This window comes from Homalodisca vitripennis, unplaced genomic scaffold (assembly GCF_021130785.1).
Source record: "Homalodisca vitripennis isolate AUS2020 unplaced genomic scaffold, UT_GWSS_2.1 ScUCBcl_10038;HRSCAF=18735, whole genome shotgun sequence".
NCBI classification, from domain to species: domain Eukaryota; kingdom Metazoa; phylum Arthropoda; class Insecta; order Hemiptera; family Cicadellidae; genus Homalodisca; species Homalodisca vitripennis.
In genome coordinates this window covers 3,120-16,996 of record NW_025786153.1, presented here as the reverse complement: position 1 = coordinate 16,996, position 13,877 = coordinate 3,120, and the positions used below count along the sequence as shown (strand labels likewise).

The following is a 13,877-nucleotide window of genomic DNA, read 5'->3' as shown; positions in this document are numbered from 1 at the left end:
TCATCCGTGGTCACAAACTTCGACACATGGTACCGTTCTGAAAACACACAATTTTTGTACTGAGGTGCATGAATACATGTGCACATGGCTCGTATTTGGGGTCAGAAGAACAAGTGTTTTATTACGGTTTTTTATTATTGTGTTAGTTGCTGAAGATTGGTAATCCAAAACAATATATAACTATACTTATTTTTAAATGAAGGTTTTTGCAATAAAAAATAATTAAAGTTTCATCAACTTTTAACTTTATTTGTTGGTTCTCTTAGGAACAAGAAGTTTGATAAATTGCTACTTAGTCCTGTAAGAACCTTTGCATTGCTTCCGGAGTGGACAGGGATATTCAGCGATGGAGTATAAGTTTAGAGAGTAGGAACCGCCTCCTATCGAGATCCATGGAAGAAGAAATTAGGGCACATACATCTCCCCCAAAAAAAGTTTCATGTCACCCCCGGAAGAAGGGGGAGAGGCCACTCGGCTCTGAACTAAGCCATCTCGACCAGTCCAAAGCTGGCAAGGGGGTGGCACAGACTACCACTTGTTGAGACTAGCAAGGAATCTCTGATACTTAAGAAACGAACCCCACCAAATCCAACAGTCATCAACCGCAGTAGACTAGACCTATTGAATTTCCCTTGCACCCCAGAATCTCGACATTTGCAGTTAGTGATGTGGCCGCTTCTGGATATCAATAAGGTTGCCCAGATTTAAGTGATACATCGGTTTTTGCTGTGCCCAGTGGAAGGTTCAACTGAAAGGTATAAACCAGCCAGAAGTGATTCCTGCTGGGTAAGTTTTAACTTTGATTTCAAAACCAAACGTTCATATGGTTTTTGTACAGAAAATACTCAGAAATATTGTCCTAAAACAAATTTAACACATTAAACCCTAGATCCAATAGTGATGCATTTTTTTTCTGTTTATTAGCCATTTTAGAGGATAAAAAAAATAATTATCTATAAAAATATTATAACCATATTATATGTAAAAGTAAATGAGCTCTGAGGAAATGAACTCTGAGAAAATAAAAATATATAAAACTGCTTGTATGTTACAGTGATGATAAATAATCTTTTACAACAAAACTAACCCTTAAATCAACTTCTACTAGACCATTTTAATAAAATTGAATACTCGTTTACAAACACACTGGAATCAACTAAAAAGCCCGAACTGAACTCATATTATGTAGCAACTGCACAAGAGTTCAAAGTCATAAAAAAATTTGGCTGAATACAAGTGGCAATGTGTGTTTCCATGACGTTATGAACACACACTGAAGATGATCTTTGTTTGTGGATACTTCTCCACTTCCACTGCACATGACAGTACATGTGAGAAAATCAAACATATAGACAATGAATGATGTGAACATTAAATTTCAAGTTCGGAAATATTAGCACAGATATTTATTCGACTGTCAATGCATACGAATTTTTGAAGGTGGTCAACGCTATGAGTTCCTGTGGGACATAGAAGCACCCACTTTGATGTTGTCTTTCATATGTTTTTTGTAATCTAATTTTATAACAGTTGGTGAATTCATGGACCATCTGACTAGCTTCAATTGTGCGATAGTACAGGGGTGTGTTGACATCCAAAGTTATTTTTTATTATATATTAATTTTACTGCTTGACAACTTTTATTGTTAACAACGATATTTTAAAAATTAAATCGTTAAAAATTAAAATTAAAAACTTTTTGACTCTATTTCATAAATTGAACTATAAAAATATAATATCTGTTCTCAGCTTGTAAATAAACTAAAACAGAATAAATATCTGCTCTGCTGACCACCAACGTGCTGATGGGTTTGAAAGGGTTCTCCTCGTACTCGGAAGGAATGCTGTCTATCTGATGATCCGTGTCCTGCCGCTTCAGCCACTCCTGCCGCTCGGCCTCGTGGACTAGCCTCTCCTTCTCCATGTTCCTGCTCCTACACGAGCATTCAGCAGGTCGTAGTCACTGATAATCCGTCTCATCAGCCACCTGCATTGTTCATACGACTTGGTGAAATATCACTTAGCTTACTGTGAAGGTACAGGCTTAACTACAGGGCCAGCTAAAATTGAATGATGAATAATTTACGAACTACCAGTTGTAGAAAGAATAACAAATGTGGGTAAACATACATACTACTGATAGTTTATTGAGAATTCACCTGAAAATCTTTCTCAAGGTAACAAAGGTAGTACATTTTTCAAATAATCTACATAATTTAATTTTTTTCTTTTAAATATCTGTGCAATAAATTTATTTGTGTCCACATGAAATTAAAAACTTATGCTAATAAACTTATTTTTATTCCCTTTAAGGAGAAACACTCACCAAAAGTGTTATTGTTTTATATGCGCACACAATAAAGTAGTAAATTGTTTTTAACTAAAAGGGGGACATAAAAGAACATTTTTATTTTCGATTATGTGTTAATGAAAGTATGTAAAAAATAAGTAAACATAATCAACTATTCAAATATTTATTTGTCTTAGTGTTAGCAAAGCATCAATGGGTTCCGAGGTTGTTGACTGAAAACCAAAAAACAGGTTAGATTGGAGATTGCTGGAAAGCTTCTGGATCAATTTTCAGCAAGAAGGGGGAGGGCATTTTTAAAGCACATTGCTACTTGTGATGAGGACGTTGGGTACACCACTACACCTCTGAGTCAAAAATGGCAAGTAAACAGCAGCGTAGAAGAAAGGATGAAGGTTGCTCTGTGAGAGCCAAAACTTGTCTCTCTGCTGGAAAAGTCCTTGCAACAATATTTTTGGACTATAGGGGAATTTTATTTTGTCAATTTTCTGCCATAATCAATGTACAGTGAGTGCAGCCTACTACTGTCAGTTGTTTACGGTCGGCGAAAGCGTTTTTATCGAAATAAAAGAAAGACATTCCCGTCAGAGATGCCATTCTCCTCCATGACAATGTCAGGCCCCACACCGCAGCTTATACAAGGGAAACACTGGAAGAATCTGACTGAAAAACTCTTGAGCACCCTCCTTATATATTTTTTGTTTGTGCCTATGAAGAAATCACAGGGAGGAAAACGATTTGAGAGCAATGAAGATGTCGAGGAGCATGTGCGCAAGCCTTGTATAAAGCTTGGCTTACAACTCGCCCTCAAACTGTCTATGACCAAAGAATACTGAAACTACCAAAGTGTGTAGCTCATGCAGGAGGAGTATAATGAAAAAATATTAAAAGAATAAGTGTATAAGGTTCTCAAATAAAAGTAAAAAAATAAACGACCATTTATAATTGAATTTACCCTTGTACAAAAACACTATACAATTCATAATGAAATACTTGTAAGATGTACTTTCAAATGATTTAAATATTCTCTAGGAGTAACTAGCGAATGGGAAATATTTAAGAGTTTCAAATACAGACCGGTAAGCCATTTTTGGATGCCGCTGTCAAGGTGTGGCTTGTGGCCACCAGGGGCGCCAGCAGCAGAGCATGTCTCCACCAGCGTAGGACACTTCTGCTGGTTCACTAAGCTTTCCACATTTAGCCTTTCCACGATGTCAATCTCGTCCAGAGCACCCTCCCGGTCTTGTTTGTTTGCCAGTCTGGTATGTTACAAATAAAACTTAAAATTAAACTAACAATAAATTCTACTTATCATATTGACGAATTTCTTCATTTTTATACGTCAACATCTGGCCACCGTTTTATTGAAAACTGACAGTGATAACATCATAATTTTTGTATTAGATCAAACAGTGTGCGATTTAAAAAAATGTTGATGTAACACTTTACAAAACCTTATGTAATCATCAAATAAATTTCAGATAATTGTAATGTGGGTAAGAAGTAGCTCTGAAACCCAAGGAAAGGATTGATAGAATTTGAGAAACTGAATGTAATAAGAATCCACTTTTTCGTTGTAATCAATATAGATAATTTACATAGGATTTCTTTCAAACAGAAAATAGTTTAAAAGGAAGAAACCAGTAAAGTATTCAACATTTCGAACACATATTCATTGGTGATGACAGATTGAAATGATTCAAGTGAAACCATTTGAGATTTATGATATTTTAATTAAATATACAAACAGCTAAAAAACAGTACTATCCAGATATGATAACTATATAAATTTAGTTAATAAAGTTAGTAAGCAACATGTTCTAAGTATTAAAAACAGCTTAATACCTGATCATTTTACAATTGTTTTTACATGTTTAAATCATTCCAATACAGTCTAAAATATTGAACAATGATAATAATTTCCCATTGTGTATACCTTCTTGAACCTAATTTAATCATAATACATTACATACCTGGATCATCTTTAGGTTCATGTAATTTGAAATGTTACTATTGTAATACTACCATTTTACATTCAAACATCAAAGACATTTTAAAGATGTTTCAAATTCATTAAAACAGAACACTTAATAAACATTTAGACTAATAAACCACTAACAGAAAACACTAAAAAATGTATTCCATAAAATAACATAACAAATTTTATCAATTTATCACGTACTCCTTTGTTGGCTGTGGATACGCTATGGTAGTTTTGAAAATGTTATGTTACAAGTACTTTCAGATGTATTGAGAGATGATGATATTTCAATTAGCCACCATTTTGTGCTGGCTTGAGATAGTGAGTTTTTTGCTTGTCATAAAGACCTATAAAATAATGTGCAACATGATGGGGTTTAAATTTAAACATTTTTTATGTTGGTCTCAAAATTTGGTATTTTGTGGGCTCTAGCAATCTTGTGATAGTAACTGAAAATAGCAGTTTTGTATCCTATAGATTTATACTTGTTAAACAGTTAATATTCACATTTTTATTCATCCTGTATAATTGATATATTGTTGAGTGAATCCTCCTCTCATGAGTTGTTGAAGACAAAATCCAACTTCTGTCTGTCTGTACACACGATAATAGCTCCTGCTACATACGAAAATCAGTAAATGTTTCATTAATCTAGAAGTCATCCGTAACGGGATGTTTAAAATCAATCCCAGTACATAAGATACCCTATTATAGATGTAGCCCTACATCAATCCGGCGTGACATTGCTACAGATGCAGAAAGGACCAAACAATAGACAGACCTCCGTAACCCCTTTCATGGTCACCAGCCTGCGGAGCAACGGTTGCGATCCTGAAAGAGCTTTCTTGGTAGAACTTTTTTTTTTTTTTTTTTTTTTACGTAGGGGGAATGCATTTGCGCACGGAGTGTGGGACTCCCTTGCGGACTACCCACTAAAACCCCCTACGGGCCACGGATGAGCCCAGGCCGGAACCCTTTCGGATGACATCTTGCCTGGTCCGTGTGTCTTATGTCTCAAACCAGGACAAAACTACTTGTTTCGGAAGCTAGGGGTCAGCCCAGGCATCCGTCTTCACGCTTCTGATGAAGGATCGCATGTACGTGAGTGGTGACTGCATTCCAGGCGTCCTCATTCTGCAGCATCATCTCCACAATGGTCTCTGCCGTAACATCACCAACTGTGGTGGCGAGCGTTTGCCTGGCCTCGGTGAAGCGCCCGCAAGCGAAGAAGGTGTGATGAACATCATCATCTTCCTCCGGCAGTAAGCACACCGAGGCGACCTGACTTTTCCCATCCTGTTAGAAGGTACTTCCTAAAGTAACCGTGCCCCGTCAGGAACTGACACAGGTAGAAATCTATCTCCCCGTGGCCACGATCTATCCAGGGATTGAAGCTCTCGAATGAGACGGGAAGGTCCAGCGGCCGTCCAATCCTTCCGTCCACCTCCGCTGCCAAACCTGCAGAGTCTCCGCCCTGGCAGCAGCCAAGGCATCCTTTCTACCCCGCTCGGCAGCCTCCCGGAAGATGGTCTGTCTCTCGATGGCCAGCAGGTTCAATAGGAATCACCCCAGCCACGACCGCCACGGCTGAACCGGAAACGGTGCGATAGGCGCAGGCGACCCTAAGTGCCGCTCTTCTCTGTACCGATAACAGCTTTTGACTGTATCGCCCTTATCCTCATGGACACCCGCCCAAACCTCTGCGCCATACAGAAGGGTTGAGTTTACAGTAGACATGAGGAGGCGTCTCTTACTTGACCTAGGGCTTCCTACGTTAGACCATCAGCCTGCCGAGAGGACATAACCACCTTAGAGGCTTTGTCACACACCGCCTGAATGTGCTTCCAATACCGAAGGACGGCAGTCGAGTGTAACACACCCAGGTACTTCGCCGCAGTCCTTGTCCGAACCTCGGACACCCCCCACATTCATAGAGATCAGAGTGGGGATTCTCCGTCGAGTGAGCATAACGATTTCGGTCTTGGAGACCGCCAGCTCAAGTCCATGGCTCGTCATCCAGGCATTGACCCGAATCACTTACCTGATTAAGGCGTAAACTGTGCCAAGTCCGGCGTCCTCGCCCGTGATGACTGCAGCCACGTCCATCAGCATAACCCACGAGGTAGACGTCGTGGGGCATCTCGAGGCGAAGCAAACCATCGTATGAAACATTCCATAGGTTCTGGGCCGAGGAATAGACCCTTGAGCCGCACCGGCAGTGACCTCTTTTGTTCTCCTTCCGTCTTTGGTTTCATTACCAATAGCCGTCGGTTCTTCAGGTAGTCCTGCACAATGACCAGGAGATAGTCGGGCACACTGAAGTCCCGCTGCAACGCCTCTAGCATGTCCTCCCACCGAGCAGAGTTAAAACGCGTTTTTTACGTCAAGTGTAACCAACAGCACAATCGGCCGAGCCTGGTGACAAGCTGTTTCGGCCTGCTGGACGGCACTGATCACCTCTGTAATGGCGTTCAGAGTTGAGTGTCGCTTTCGAAAGCCATGCTGCCGGGGAGAGAGATCTCCGGCGGCTTCGATGGACGGACAGCAACCTGGGTTTCAGCAACCTTTCATAGAGCTTCCCCGCGGTGTCAAGCATACAAAGTGGCCTGTATGCCGACGGGGAGTTCGGATCACTTTTGCCTTTGCTGATCAGCGCCAACCTAGCAACCTTCCAGCGCGACGGGAACACACCCGCTACCAAACATGCATTAAACATGTTCAGCAGCAAGAGCGGATAACTCGCCGCCACAATCTTCAAAACCTCAGCTGGAATGCCATCAGGTCCAGGAGCCTTCTTGTTGCGCATGGTAGACACCGCCGCTACAAGCTCCTGCTCCGTAAAAATGGGAACGTCTGGTACCGGTCTCTCTCGCTACTCTCTCCTCCCGCCTTACAGGGTGACTTGGGAAGAGAGCTTCCACGATCGTCGAAATCATTCCAGCAGGCATTTCCGTGCTTTTCCCTATTCCTCCTAGCTTTTTTCGCACAAGTTTGTATCCTCTTCCCCAAGGGTCCGAGTCCACTTCCTGGCAGAGCTCACGCCAGCATCGTGCTTTGCTCAAACGAATTGCTGCACTCAGAGCCTTTCTTAGCAGCCTTGTGCTCTGCCGACCTAGTTATAGCTTCAGGCCGGTTTCGAGCTCGCTGCGCTCTACGTCTGCACATTAGTGCAGTTCTCCTGAGCTCGCCAATTTCGTCCGTCCACCAGAAGGCTTGGCGACGGCCCCGGTAAGGTCGTTTCCGAGGCATTGACGAATTGCAAGCGTGTTCTATCAGTTTTCATGGAAGAGTCGATATAAGCCTCAACCTCAGCTGTTTCAGTGGACTCGGGAAACCCCGGAACACCAGCCTCGATACTACGATCTAGCTGCTCGACAAGTTTTCCCCTGTCCAGCTTAGCCAGATTCCAGCCAAGAGTGTTTTCGGGGTATTCGCTAGCCGCAGGCAGCCGATTATCGATGAGATGGAAAGCGATGAACTCGTGGTCACTAGCAGTGTAGACGTCCATCACTCGCCATTCCGCTACTAAAGGAAACAAATCGGCCGATACCATCGTAATGTCTGGTATTGACTCACCGAGAGTGCTTCGGAAGGTCGGCCTTGTCCCTCTATTCGCGACTTCCAAAATCGAGTCTCGAGACACCATCTCCCCAAAATATATGTCTTCCCCTCACGTTAGTCACGGGCATACCCCATTCGACCCGCACGGGCGTTGAAGTCACCCGCCACTATAACACTCCCAGGGACGCTTCGGGAGACTGTCTTCCAGCGCTTCCAACTTTTCCAGGTACTCCTCGCGCGGAGTAATTGGGGGAGAGGTTACACACTGTAAATGGTAACGCTGTTCAACTTAACCCAGACATAACCGTCACCGGAACCATGACTCCGTACGCGGACCCCACGACTGTCTGCGATCCAAACAGCCGCAGTGCCGAGTCCATCGTAAAACCAAGATGAGCTGGTTTTGGTTCGGACGGGTTCACTGACGATCACTATCTGGGCTTTGGTCTCACAGGCCAGCTGTTCAAGGATTGCGTCCGCAGCGTGACATCTCTGCAGATTGGCCTGGATAAATCGGATCATTTTCGTGGCCTAGCACGGGCTTTTCCTGTCGTCTAGGGCTTTTTTGAAAACCCCGCAGGCACCTGATCCTGGAACATGATCTGTCTTTGATCCAGGGTTTCCGGTACATAAGACGCAAGAAGGGAGCCCCCGTGCAAACCCGCCGCCTTGTGTTCGGCGCTGCCGCATTTCCAGCAGTTTACTGCTCCTATCCGGTCCGGAACAGTTCCTCCTAGTGTGACCGTAGCCGAGACAGCGGAAGCATCTGTCCACCTCCACACGGCCCCGAATCCGGCAGACGACCCACCCGACCTTGATCTTCCCCTTTTGGAGTACTGTCAAGGAGTCACTCTCGAGCAGCTCAACCACGGCCTTCCTCTGTTCTTGCCAGTTAGGCTTGAAGAGGGTAACCCTAATTTCGCCACCAAAGGGACAGGAAACTCCCTGCTTAGGGCGTCCGAGATGTCGGGCTTCGGTGGTCAAGGCATCCAGATCTAGGATCTCTAGCCTTGCCTTAGGAACAATGGAGCGAACATCGCCCCTGTCGCCCACCGCCTTCTGTATCGCCTCCTGGAGTTTCCTTCTGTCGTCGCATTTTGCGATTTCCAGTAATACTCCTCCCGTGACAGTCTTCCTTATGTGGCGTACCACGGTGCCTGACTCTTCGGGAGTAACTCCAGCCCTCATTGCACCAAGAATCTCGGCGTATGACTTGCCAGCTTTAGGCTTGACAATCACCACCTGCCTCCCAGGCCTGGAACGCGGGAGTTTCTCCGGCTTCTTTACTTGTGGGGGAGGAGGTGGAGGTAGGTCTTGCCTCTTCCCGCTGTTATCTACGGCCTTCGCTTTCCTTTTTTTTCTTTTTGAGACTACCGGGCGAAACTCGCTCTCTTCTGTCTCGTTGACAGAAGCAGGCTCTCCGGCGTCTCTCTCTGCCGCTTTTCCTCCCTTGGATGTTCAGGGGGACTTCCGGCCCGCTCTTTTCCCCAGCCGTGGTAGAGGCTGCTGCCACCATAGATGGTGATGGGGCCTGAGTCTCTTTTTCGCAACTTTCTCTCTGCAGTCTCTCCATCGATATCTTCCAGACCTGCCAAAAATGTTACCGATCAGATCTAGAGACGACTCCAGAGAGATCATATGCCCGTTCCTGACTGCCGTGCTTAGGCTCTTTTGTCTCGACGTAGCTGCTCGCATGTCGAGAAGGACGTCTTTCATCCTCTTTACCTCCGTGAAGATGGTGTCCGCCGCATACTCCATGTTCTTCCCATCGGGGGAAGCCAAGGGAAAAAATATTTCCTGACTTCTGACTGGTTGTCTCCTCTCCGACTGAAACTCATCAGAGACAACCGGTGTACCCGTCTCTTGTGAGGCACAGGAAGCCATGGCCTGCAGAGATGCCGAAGGCGGAGTCTCGCTATGAGGTCGCGAAGGAGGGGACCTTAATAAACGACTACTCTTAGCAAACGGGTCTGCAGTACACGAAGGGAGAGGGGGGAATTCCTTCTCCAACCTTTCTGTATCGTTGTCGATGGGTTTTTGCAATTCCATACTTTAGGTTTACCAGCGCATCGTGCGACAAGGGCGGCCCGGAAAAATCGGGAACGGGTGTACCCTCGAGGACTGAGCCTCTAACCCCAGTTCCCTGGGGCCCGACCTCTCCGTACTCCCAGCACACCGGAAAACCAGACGTGCCGGGGGCCGACCGTAGCAATGCAGAGTCCGACCTCTGCATCCATGGCGCACTTCCTGACTAGGGCCCGAAGGGGCTGGCTCCTGGGCGTCATACCAGAGAAAACACCATCGGCAGTGCAAAGCACACATCAGTCCCTGCGACAATTCAGGGACACTCCCCGGGTTCTCCGGTATGCGCCGGTCGAAAAAGAAGGAGGAAGTGACACCCACGTGGGGTCGAAGAAAAAGAAGAGGTGGGTGAGATTTGCCCAGAAAAGATAAAAGATGTCGAGCTAAGATCCGAAAGAGAGAAGAAAGACCTTAGCTCTAGAAGGACTGTGAGGAGAGTCTCACAGCTAGGCTCAGGTAGCCCCGGGGTCGCCAGCCTCCCCGAAGAAAGGGGAGGCCTCCCGTGTAGTCGAAAGCCGGACTTACCCCTGAGGGATTCTTGGTAGAACTACTATATCGGAAAGATCACCAGCAAGCAATCACATAGCGAGGTGGAAATCCTCTCTCACAAACTCATCTGTAACCACCCAAGGAGGAACTAGCACCTGGTGAAAAACTACCATATATAGTGTGGAGACACTCAATACACAGAACAAGGGTAGAAATACCAAAATGCAAAGATAAACTTGCAGAGATGGGATCTCCTATCCCAACACTGGCCAACTGTTGGTTTGCCCATGGACGGATCAGCCGTGCAACATGAAAAAACCTTTTAGAGGCAAAATGACATTTTTGGAAGACAGAATTTTAGATCTGGAAACGTAAAGTAAGTAATTAAATGTTTGTCACTAGACAGTACAGTTTGTATTTATTGCATGATTTTTCAGTCACAAATGAACTTGATTTTTTGAAAGATATACTAGGAAATGTATTGGTAATTTTGGTAAACCTATTCATATTTTTAAAACCAGCCCAATTCCGAAATTTTTTGTCTCAGCATTTAGCAAAGCCTCTCCCGCCAGTTGATGGTGGAAACATATCTCTATCATTGTGTGTCTATCTGTACACATGATAAATTTCAAATGAGATAACATACAGAGTTGAAGTTTTTGTGAAACTTCCTCTATATCGAATTGTAGACAAGGATTTTGTCTGTGTTGTAATACGAAACAAGAAGCACTTACGCTGACAAGCGTTAATGTCTGATAATTCTAAAAGTTCATGGTTATGAAATAATCAAGTACATTTCAACAATGTCATAGTCACTGTAAAAACTAATTTTTGTATATTTAAAATGTAATTACGATGAACGTATTGTGAGAGAATTGTTCTTAAATAGCTAGTTTTCCGGTCAACTTACAACAACAAGGGCTTCCCAGCAAGTTTATCGTGAGCCAAACAGTTCCTCGAGCACTTTTTCTGCTCTCATCAATTCTCAACAGATCACTGGCATCGACAACAAAGATGATTCCATGGACCTACGGCAAAACCATAAAATTTTTAAATCTGTTAATAACAATAGTGGATCATTTAGGTACAACATAAACTATCCTCAACAAGCTGTTTAAGACAATCATTTTTCTGATGCAAAGTATTGATGTATCATTCTGTGATGCAAGGTATTGATGTATCATTGAAACACTACTAAAGCGATTTATGTAATACGACATCCATTTACATATTCATAACTAATTATTTTATTTTAGACAAAAAATAAGCAAATAATGTTAATTTTCAGTGTAGGAAATAACCATAAACTAAGACACAAGAAAACGTAGAAACAAATAAAAAAGGCACAATATTTAATTTTAAATCACATAATATTGTTACAATGATGACTAATAACTTTAATTATAGTTTATTGGGTTTTAATGTTATTAGTACAACAACTTTCAAGTAGATATATAAATATATACTATTGTGAGAAACTCAGATTTAAATCTTCGCAGAGTTACTACTTTTTGTCATTTGAGATATATTTTGGTCTTCTGATCACATGCTACTTTAGTAATTTAAACGCATTGTGTAACAGAAACAACCAAATATAAAATAATTAATTCACAAAAAGTATGAACTCTTTAGTGTAGTGTACCATGCTCACACAGGAAGTGAAATCTGGGTTTGAGTCCTGGAGAAGCAAGAGAGTCAATCTTTATTGAAAATTATATACGAGGTCCATGGATAACAAGAATCAAGAACATTTGTAAAAAAAAAAAAAAAACACGTTTACATACATATTTTATAAGTAAATGCAAAAATCACAAAGGTTCACTTGGATTTAATACTATTTAACTATCATAAATATTTAATTTATTTTTAAAACTATATAATTTCTTATGAATTATTTTGAAACTTCAATAATTTAAATTATACTACACATAAAAGGTGGGCTCTCCCACCGGCTTTACCACAGACCAGTGACTCTACGAGTACACTAGACTGAAAAAAATTTGTAAGATCAGGCGCGAGAATTAAAACCCGTGACTCCAAGACTAATTCCCGCGTTCAAGAGTAGTGCCTTAGACCACACATACCCATCCTGACCTGGATGTATTTTCATGTGCAGATAGCTCACATAGTGATTTCTCAATCAAAGGATGACAAAATATAAAGTCAAAGCTTTACAAACTAATTTGGTGAAATATGTGGCAAGTAACATAATATAAATTGCATGTCTGCACTATATGGATAATTTTACCGAACGATGTGTTGGCGTGCCAATGGGATGCTAGCGAATCCAGGCAGACGACGAGCTGGCACACCCATGGTACTCAAAAGGTTAATAAAAAAAAAATGAACAATAATGTCCATATATGTTTTAAATCTTCTTGGTTTAGTATTTACTTTAATCTCCCATAAGTTTCAAATTTAAGGTTAACCCTGTCTTTAATCTACTTTTAAATCTCTCTTAAGCATTTCCTTATAATGATATGAGTCCTTCTTTTCAATAACTAAACATTTCCATGTTTGGCTGCAGCATTCAGCTAACTTTTCCAGTGCATATCACTTTTTGTATGGAATTTAATTTATATAATTAAGATCCAGTTACAACTTTTAAATTACTTAATTTTATGTAATTATGCACTGAAATAAAGTGATTTCTTATCAAACAATGATGTAACATTGAACTATTTCGTAATTTTATTATTGTTTTACTATAAGTTCAATTAATGTTGGCTTTAGTTTTAGTATTCTACACTTTGACAACACACCAATTTGCTGTACATTATTTATATACTTATAACACAAGTATGATTATACACTGTTGATGCAAATATCAGTCCATACATTTGAAACTGGTGCATCACTACTAATCATAGGTATAATTCTAAAGGACTACTTACATCAACAAAATACCTGTGCCAGATGCCTCTGATCTGTGAACTGCCACCTAGGTCATAGATGAGTACAGTGAAGCCTCTGTGCTTAAGCGTAATGGAGTTGAATCCTACAAGTTGGAACTGTGTCAACAACAGGTTCTGAAACACACAAACCACTGTTCGAACATATCTAATCCATCAGTGACCTTGAAAATACAATGTGGTCTATCTAAAAAGAGTTTGGTCCATATTCTTCAGGTGAACCCTACTGTTGACACTGTGTCATCAACAGGTTCTGAAACACACAGGTCACTGTTTCAAACAATACGTAATCCATCAGCAAGCTTGAAAATACACTGTGGTCTATCTAAAAGAGTTGGCCCACATTCTAACATATTAATTACTACTATTTGCTGACAAATCTGGAGAACTTGGTTGTGAGCAATGATAAAAGAAGAGATGCTCCAAATTTTCTGCAGAAGATCAAGCAGACAAAGTAATTCAATATGATTATAGCATACAAGTTGAATACACTTATTTACGAACAGAGATGTATTAATAATACCAATTCTATTGTTGGATTCTG

General features: G+C 41.9%; 1 long non-coding RNA gene across 1 annotated transcript; it reads right to left on the bottom strand.

The window, feature by feature from the left end:
• Window positions 1-3,402: 3,402 nt before the first annotated feature.
• On the bottom strand, window positions 3,403-13,424 carry LOC124374774. Its single transcript, XR_006923608.1, has 3 exons — window positions 13,316-13,424; window positions 11,332-11,449; window positions 3,403-3,567 (listed from the first exon to the last, which is right to left on the bottom strand). It is a non-coding gene; the product is annotated as an uncharacterized LOC124374774 (long non-coding RNA).
• Between the last annotated feature and the right edge of the window lie 453 nt (window positions 13,425-13,877).